The sequence below is a fragment of the Rutidosis leptorrhynchoides genome, chromosome 3 (assembly GCF_046630445.1).
Source record: "Rutidosis leptorrhynchoides isolate AG116_Rl617_1_P2 chromosome 3, CSIRO_AGI_Rlap_v1, whole genome shotgun sequence".
In the NCBI taxonomy this organism is placed as follows: domain Eukaryota; kingdom Viridiplantae; phylum Streptophyta; class Magnoliopsida; order Asterales; family Asteraceae; genus Rutidosis; species Rutidosis leptorrhynchoides.
In genome coordinates, this window is record NC_092335.1 from 333,862,634 (window position 1) to 333,872,711 (window position 10,078).

A 10,078-nucleotide genomic window follows, 5' to 3' on the forward strand; every position below is an offset into this window, starting at 1 on the left:
CTTATGTTGATGTGTAATATTATTGTAAACCATTATGTAATGATCGTGTGAAAAACGCTATATTTTAGATTATCATTATTTGATAATCGTCGTAATATTTTAAAGGTTATGGTTTGTTTTAAAATCGAATGCAATCTTTGAAAAAGTCTCATATAGAGGTCAAAACCTCGCGACGAAATCAATTAATATGAAACGTTTATAATCAATATGAACGGGACATTTCAAGCGAACCGTCCGAATGAGGATTTGTCAAACCCATATGACCATACAACATAAGTTCTCGCTTTCCCCCGGCAAGTGTAACTAATGATAATCGAATTGAGGATTTTTGTTCTAACTCGTATGTAGAATGTTTGTTTTCGTACTTGTGTTCACTTTGTAAAATGAAACGTTTATGTTTTCTCATCCCAAATGTAAGTTTAAAAGAGTAAAGGTGGGACTATGATCTCACCTTGAGTGCACGAGTAATAAAGTACTTCACAAGTAAACGTGTGCAAGGAAAAATGCTAGTCTTGACCTAAACAAGTAGGTTGTATCAATAACGGTAAACACGATGGGTCAAAGTTGTTCAATTAGTCCTATGGCTCGTTACGACTCGATTACATATAGCATGTGAATCATGTTGCCAAGTTTCATGCATGATTCAAATATAAAAGCATGTTAGGATGATTTCATAAGTATTTGTTTAAGTTTAAACAAAAGTCAACTTTGGTCAAGTCAAAGTCAATGAAAAAGTCAACACGTTCGGGTCGGGTCTCGGACAATTTTTCTGAGGTTTTAATCATATATGAGCATGTTAGAACAAGTTACATGTTAAATGGAGGTGCGGTTAAGCGGGAAAGATTGTGAAAATAAAACAAAACAAATTTTTGGGCCTGGGAAGTGCGCGGTGCGCGCAGGAGTGCGCAGCGCGCACTACAACGTGGAACCAGGTCAGGTACCAATCCAGGGGGTCAAACATTTGCACCTCTACATGTGCGCAGCGCGCTCAAAGTTGCGCGACACGCTTTACTGGAAAAAAAAATACCATTTGTTGAAATTTATCAAGTCTCGAACCAAAACTCATTTTAACACAACTAGTGAACTGTACACACTTAAAACGCATATCATACATCGTTGGAAAGGTAATTTAATGAGGAACACAACTAAACACATTTTATCAATTAAAAACATCATTGAAATAATCAAATTTCCAAATTGAATGCTCAATTAATGCTCAACATTAATACTTCAAGTTCATAAATACACATTTATGATTCGGAAATTAAATGCATATATATAATACGCCATTTTGTAGATAATTATGCATATAATACCACTAAACACTTACAAACCACATTGCAAAGCATTTAATGCATCAAAAATCCATTTTACTTCTATCAAACCCTAACTCAAAATTACAAATTTAACAATTATGTTTATGAAGCTAAACCATGCCAACCTACATACAAAATTGAAGCTAGTGATGCTAGGAACACATTTAATACATGCACTTTTAACATCTAACAACATTTAAGCAACCAAATCTCAAAATCAAACACACCCATTTCAAGTTTAAGCTAGTTACATCAAAATGACAAGAACAAGCATATAAATCATATATTCATGTTAGACTTGAGCCATAGACACTAATTAACACTTTTATAAGTTAAAAATGTCAAGAATAAAGAATCTAGTGATTTTAGAAAGTTACCCAAAAGTGATGAAGTTCGTATGAAATCGAAGAGGAAGTTGCAAGGATTCCAAATATGTAATTTGTTTTGTAGAACACTTGCTAGATCGGAAATAGATGATGAATCTTTGAATTGGAGTTTTGAGAGAAAAGTTGAAGTATTGAAAGAGAGAAGGAGGTGAATGAATGGATGAGAGTTCATGGTCGACTAGTTGACCTAGTCAAAAGTTTGGTCTCTTGGCAAGTTTAGTCCCTCAAGTTTAAGCGGATGCTCGTTTTTCCGTTTACTTATTTAAAGTCCATTAAAACGCGTTAAAACGCACCCGCGTCTTAAAATTTTTCGTTTAGGTAATTCGTTTGGTTAATACACGCACCCGCTTTAAACTTGAGGGACTAAACATGCCAAGAGACCAAACTCTTGACTAGGTCAACTAGTCAACCATGAACTCTCATCCATTCATTCACCTCCTTCTCTCTTTCAATACTTCCACTTTTCTCTCAAAACTCCAATTCAAAGATTCATCATCTATTTCCGATCTAGCAAGTGTTCTACAAAACAAATTACATATTTGTAATCCTTGCAACTTCCTCTTCGATTCCATACCAACTTCATCACTTTTGGGTAACTTTTTAAAATCACTAGATTCTTTGTTCTTGATGTTTTTAACTTATAAAAGTGTTAATTAGTGTCTATGGCTCAAGTCTAATATGAATATATGATTTATATGCTTGTTCTTGTCATATTGATGTAACTAGCTTAAACTTGAAATGGGTGTGTTTGATTTTCAGATTTGGTTGCTTAAATGTTGTTAGATGTTAAAAGTGCATGTATTAAATGTGTTTCTAGTATCACTAGCTTCAATTTGGTATGTAGGTTGGCATGGTTTAGCTTCATAAACATAATTGTTAAATTTGTGATTTTATGTTAGGGTTTGATAGAAGTAAAATGGATTTTTGATGCATTAAATGCTTTGCAATGTGGTTTGTAAGTGTTTAGTGGTTTTATATGCATAATTATCTACAAAACGGCATATTATATATATGCATTTAATTCCCGAATCATAAATGTGTATTTATGAACTTGAAGTATTAATGATGAGCATTAATTGAGCATTAAATTTGGAAATTCGATTATTTCAATGATGTTTTTAATTGATAAAATGTGTTTAATTGTTTTCCTCGTTAAATTACCTTTCGAATGATGTATGATATGCATTTTAAGTGTCTACGGTTCACTAGTTGTTTTAAAATGAGTTTTGGTTTGAGACTTGACAAATTTCAGCAAACATCAATTTTTTTCCAGTAAAGCGCGCCGCGCAACTTTGAGCGTGCCGCGAACATGTAGAGGTGCAAATGCTTGACCCCCTGGATTGGTACCTGACCTGGTTCCACATTGTAGCGCGCGCCGCGCACTCCTGCATGCACCGCGCACTTCCCAGGCCCAAAAATTTGTTTTGTTTTATTTTCACAATCTTTCTCGCTTAACCGTACCTCCATTTAACATGTAATTTGTTCTAACATGCTCATATATGATTAAAAACCTCAGAAAAATTGTCCGAGACCCGACCCGAACGTGTTGACTTTTTCGTTTGTAGGTTTTTCGTATGCCCGAGAGACGTATTTAATTAATGTGGCTGATATGTTATGATCCAAGTCGGGTCATACCCAATAACAAGCTTACCGACACCTTAAACGTATTTGATCTTAACTATTGGATCATTAAACGAATATGCGACACTTGGATTTTAGAAAATCGGGTTTCTAAAATATTATCACTTGAGATAAATTGTTTGGACAATTTACATATTAAGGATTTGATTATTTATATGTATAAATAATTATGTTTTGTTATACTTTATAAATTGGTTTATAAAGTACAAGTAACCTATATTTATAACTTGAACTTTAATAACAAGTTTTATATAAAATGTAACAAGTTTTATATAAATTATACTTATTATTTAAATGATACAAGAATGCAGATTTTGGGACTCCTAGGTGACATCCCATGCTTGCTTGGTTACTTGTAAACAATATATTCCTTAAGGCATGCAAGACTCTCTTTAACCAAGGGATTCCTTGACTCAAGTGAGTGAGAAAACAAGCAATACACTAAAAAAAAACTGCAGTTTTTCTGCTAAAAACACAGCTGCTGGCTGTGGCAGTTTAGAGGGAAAAAGAGAGTGTTTTTGCATGGTAATCTTGTTAATCAAGTGTCTAAAATCCTAACCAAACAAAGGAAGGTGTTGGTGCATCAAAAGCTTGGGGTATTACACACTTGAGGCTTCAAGTTAGAAGCTTTCTTGCCTTCATCTTCATCATCATCTTGCACATTTGTAAACTACCCTCAACTAGCTTGAGGAGGTATTATCTCTAAACCCACTCTTAATTTGTAAGTATGTTTCACAACTTGATCCTATTTGGGATTTACCTTTAAATGGTTAAAGATTTACAAGTTTTAAAATGGTAATTTATACGCTTCCGCAAATATTATTTCTTGAATGATTATAAGTATTATGTAACTTGTTAAATCCCAATAATGGTATCTAGAGCCGAAGTTGTTGAAATATGCTTCGAGATGGTTATTAAACCCACTATAATTTTGCATTCTATGAACATGCATGAAGTAGAATGTAAAATTTTCGGTTTTGAGTGGTTTGTCATTTTGGCCAAAATCACTTGTGATTCTGCATTCTGTGTTGCCGATCACTTGTGATTCTGTGTTGCCAATCACTTGTGATTCTGTGTTGCCGATCACTTGTGATTCTGTATTGTCAATCACTTGTGATTCTATGTTGCAGATCACTTGTGATTCTGTGTTTCCAATCACTTGTGATTCTGTATTGCCTATCACTTATGTTGATGATGTTCACAATCTAAGCCTTGACCTTGTGTTTGGTTGCATGTTTGGTTGATTTAATATTTATTCATTTGGTATGTAATAATATTATTTTGGTTATGTAATTTATTTTATATTTGGTATGTAAAATAGATTAGGTTGTAATTTCACTTTTTTAGACAAAATGTATTAGGATATATTTTGTAAAAAGATGAAGATGATGAAGACTTGAAGAACACAAGAAGAAGCATTTGGATGCAAGATTAAGTGGGAGATTTAAAATCTCCTACTTTGTGTTATAACCCCTTATCCGGTGGCATTTGTTTTCGGCTAAACAAATGTCTACCAAAATGGCTTGATTGTGAACATATTTGTTTTGCATTAATGGTTGTTTATTGTATGATTGTGGATTGTATGTTTGTATGCTACAAGTTAATCACACAAGTTAACAACAAGCAAAATGGCAATTTAATTGGTTAAATTATACATTAATTAACGACATGCAAAACGACAATTTAATTGGTTAAATTAAAAATTGCTAAAAGGACATTAATAAATGGTTATTAAGAACATGATTAGGATCATATATATAAAATGGTTTATAGACATGAAAATGGATTTCAAATGAACCATACACTAAATGCATGTTGGTGTATGGCATAAAAGTTTTCTCAAACTAGAATTAATGAAAACTTATAATCCCTTATTAACAAGGCAAACAAGTTAAACGCCATCCTTTTATGCAACACTTAAAAATATTAGGGAACTCACAATGGGATAAAGGTCACCTAACTGTTATGAGCAAACTAATATGATTAAGGTGAATTTCGCATGCTTGTGGGATAAAGGTCACCTAACCACTTGTATGTTAAGTTTACACGTTTACACAAGTAGGACGACTTGATTTGGAAATCATGAACTTAGGGTCACCGAAGCATGAGGAACAAATAGGCGTTGATGGGATAAATATGCCATGCAAAAGGATTGCATGATCCCATAACTTAGAAGTTGCAAAAGGATTGCAATTGTCATATAATGACTACCTAGCTAAATCAAATAACGGGATAAAGGTCACCTAACCGAAATTTGGTTTACCGTTGGATTCTAAAATTTAATAAATATCAATTGGATTTAAAGGGTATTGATCGTTAAATTAAAATTGATACTTAAACAACTTTGTTAAATTTTGTAGATGGCCGCCAATAACAACAACATTCCGAACGTACCAATAAGCTTTAACAATCTATCGTTGAGGTCAATCCTCGAAAAGGAAAAACTCAACCATACGAACTTCATGGATTGGTTCCGCAATCTAAGAATTGTCCTCAAACTAGAGGATAGGGCGTATGTGTTGGAAGACCCCATTCCCGATCAACCGGATGAGGATGATACGGAAGGCATGGATTATTGGGAGAAATATTGCACCGATTCGTTGCAAGTTTCTTGCCTCATGCTTGGGACTATGATACCCGAACTCCAAAAGGATTTTGAGCATCATAGTGCATATGACATGATCACACAGTTGAAGGAGATGTTCCTTCAACAATCTCGTGTCGAGCGCTTCGAAACGGTTCGAGCGCTTCATGCATGTCGGATGGACGACTCCCAATCCGTTTCATCTTATGTCCTTAAGATGAAAAGCCTTATTGATCGAGCGAACCGTCTAAATTGCGACGTGTCTAATGAATTAGCCACAGACCTCATTCTCAACTCATTGTCAAAAAGGTTTGACACATTTGTAATGAATTACAATATGAATGGTTGGGATAAAAGCATTGGCGAATTACATGCCATGCTTAAGACGGCAGAAGCAAGCATGGGTAAAAGGGCTTCACCCGTGTTTACGATTAATGAAGGCGGGTCCAAAAACAATAACACTTCTAAGCTAAAGGCGGCTAAGAGGAAGGGACCCGCCTACCAAGGCAAAGGCAAAGGAAAAGGGAAGATGGTTACCCCAACCAACAACAACAAGAAGCAAAAGGTTGCTGGTAAAGCTAACCCCAAGGAAGATCCATGCTTTGGTTGCGGTGAGATAGGTCACTGGAAACGCAACTGCCCGGTCTACCTAAAGGAGTTGAAGGAAAAGAGGGATGCAGGGCAAACCTCAGGTAATGTATATATGGTATAAATTGAGCTTAGTATTACTTCTTCTAATACATGGGTATTAGACACAGGATGTGGAACTCATATTTGCAATTCTTTGCAGAGGTTCAAAAGAAGTAATCAAGATGCGGGAACAACAAGTCTCTTCATGGGAAATGGAGCAAGGGTGCAGGTGAAAGCTCAAGGAGACTTTGTTTTAAAGCTTCCAAGTGGTTTGGAGCTTACTTTGAAAAATGTTTTGTATGCACCTGATTTATCACGAAACATTATTTCTGTATCCCGTTTGAAACAATATGGTTTTAATCTTAATTTCATTAATGATGATATCCATGTTTCTTTAGATAATGTGTTCTATTTCAAGGCTTCTCCTTCGAATGGTATTTATGAATGGGTTCATGATGACACATCATACAATAGCTCAATGTACCATGCAAACATCAAGAAACTCAAAAGGGATTTGAGTGATTCCTACTTATGGCATTGTCGCCTTGGTCACATAAACAAGAATCGAATGCATACACTTCAAAAGAATGGCCTTTTGAAATCAAATGAACTAGACTCGTTTGATGTATGTGAATCTTGTTTACAAGGCAAAATGACTAAAGCACCTTTCAAAGGGACCTATGAAAGGGCTAAGGACTTATTGGGATTGATACACTCGGATGTATGTGGACCCTTTAAGCCCATAACTAGGAATGGTGAAAGATACTTCGTTACTTTCATTGATGACTTTAGTCGTTTCGGATATGTCTACTTATTAAGACACAAGGACGAAACTTTTGAAGCATTCAAGGAATATCAAAACGAAGTACAAAATCAACTCAATAAGACAATCAAGGTACTTCATACCATTAGAGGAGGTGAATACCTAAGCGATGCTTTCCAAGATCATCTTAAAAGTTGTGGGATTATCTCGCAACTCACTCCTCCTGGAACACCCCAACTTAATGGAGTTTCCGAAAGGAGGAACCGAACCCTAATGGATATGGTTCGATCTATGATGGCTAGAAGCTCGTTACCTCTATCATTTTGGGGTTATTGTCTATGCTCCGCGGCTCGTATTTTAAATATGGCCCCAACCAAGAAAGTGGAACGAACACCTCATGAGATGTGGTTTGGAAAACCTCCATATCTATCATACTTAAAGGTATGGGGATGTGAAGCTTATCCTAAGCGTTACGTCCCTAATAAGTTGAATGCTCGATCCACAAAGTGTATCTTCATAGGATATCCCAAGGATGATATGGGATATTATTTCTATGATCCATCCGAGCAGAATGTATTTGTTGCTCGAAAGGCTGAATTTCTTGAAACTAAATTCCTAATGGAAGGAAATAGTGAAAGGAAGATAGATCTTGCAGAGGTTCAAGATCAAGTAGATGATACACAATTGGTTGACACTAGCACTCAACATGAAAATGTTGAGAATGATCAAATGGATAATCAAAATACACAAGACGTTCACAGATCTGGTAGGATTAGTAATCCTCCTGAGAGATATGGGTTTCTCATGGATGGTTGCTATGTGGTTGATTTGGATGAACCAATAAACTACCAAGATGCTTTATCAAGGATTGATAAAGATAAATGGCAGGAAGCCATGAACGCTGAGATGCAATCCATGTATGACAACCAAGTTTGGGAACTTGTTACACAACCTGCTGGCTCAAGGCTAGTTGATTGTAAATGGCTTTTCAAAATGAAAACCGACATACATGGAAACTTGGATACATATAAAGCTAGACTTGTAGCAAAAGGTTTCACTCAAACTCAAGGGGTTGACTATGATGAAATTTTTTCGCCTGTGGCAATGCTAAAGTCTATTAGGATATTACTTGACATTGCTGCTCATTATGATTATGAAATATGGCAAATGGATGTCAAGACCGCTTTCCTAAATGGACATCTTGAGGAAGATGTATATATGGTTCAGCCTGAAGGTTTTGTTGATCCGAAATATCCTAAAAAGGTATGCAAGTTAAAGAAGTCAATCTACGGATTGAAACAAGCATCTAGAATGTGGAATCATCGATTTAATGAGGAGGCCAAGAAATTTGGCTTCATTAAAAATGGTGATGAAGCTTGTGTATACAAGAAAGCTAGTGGGAGCACTATCATGTTCCTTGTACTATATGTGGATGATATATTGTTATTTGGAAACGATATTCCGGAAATGCAAGGTGTTAAAACTTGGCTAAGTAAATGCTTCTCCATTAAGGATCTTGGAGAAGCACAATACGTTTTGGGGATTGGGATCTACAGGGATAGATTCAAGAAACTGATAGGTTTGAATCAAAGTGCATACATTGAAAAGGTCTTGAAAAGGTTCAAGATGGAGAACTCTAAGAAAGGTTTGGTACCTATTCAAAGAGGAACGCTCCTTAGTTCATCTCAGTGCCCCACCACGAAAGATGAACAGGAAAGAATGAAGAATGTCCCATATGCGTCTGCTATTGGGTCAATCATGTATGCAATGATATACACTAGACCGGATGTGTCATGCGCTCTAAGCTTGACAAGTAGATACCAGAATAACCCAGGAAACAGTCATTGGATTGCTGTTAAAAGTATATTGAAATACCTTAGAAGGACTAAGGATATGTTTCTAATATATGGGTCTGGTGAGGAGGAACTCGCTGTAAAAGGTTACGTGGACGCGAGTTTCCAAACTGATCGAGATGATTCTCGATCACAATCCGGTTATGTCTTCACGTTAAATGGAGGTGCGGTCTCTTGGAAGAGTTCAAAACAGGATGTTGTTGAATTATCCACTACAGAGTCGGAGTACATTGCCGCCTCATTGGCAGCGCAGGAAGCTGCATGGATGAAGAAATTCATCGACGACTTAGGAGTAGTCCCTTCCATTCAGGACCCTCTTGAGATCTTTTGTGACAACAAGGGTGCGATTGCTCAAATCAAGGAACCTCGTGCTCACCAAAAGACCCGTCACATTGAGCGGAGATTCAACTACATAAGGGATGAAGTTGAAAAGGGAAAGATATGTATTCGCAAAGTTCACACAGATTGATATTGCTTTAAACATACATATTATTCGACGCAATATCATTTATATTTCATAGGTTTTTACTGTTTACTAAGACATTCAAATGTATAAATCACGAGAAAACGACAAAAGATAATACGAGCTCGAAGTTTGAAGAAAAGACGATAAACGATGGATTTAAACCAAATATATGTCGAGATAACATTACCCGAATACAAGTTCAAGATGAGCAAAGAATAAAAGTTCAAATGAAAAGTTCCAAATCGATAAATGTCAACGCGGGATCAAAAGAGAACAAAACATAAAATAAAAACAAAGAGAACTGTCGGCTGTTCTTACGCGAATCGTGTGGCAACCTACGCGAAACGCGTAGTATTTAACTCTTACGCGGATCGTGTGGACTCCTACGCGAAACGCGTAGTATCCAGTCCAGATCCAGATTCAACAGCAAATGGAACGG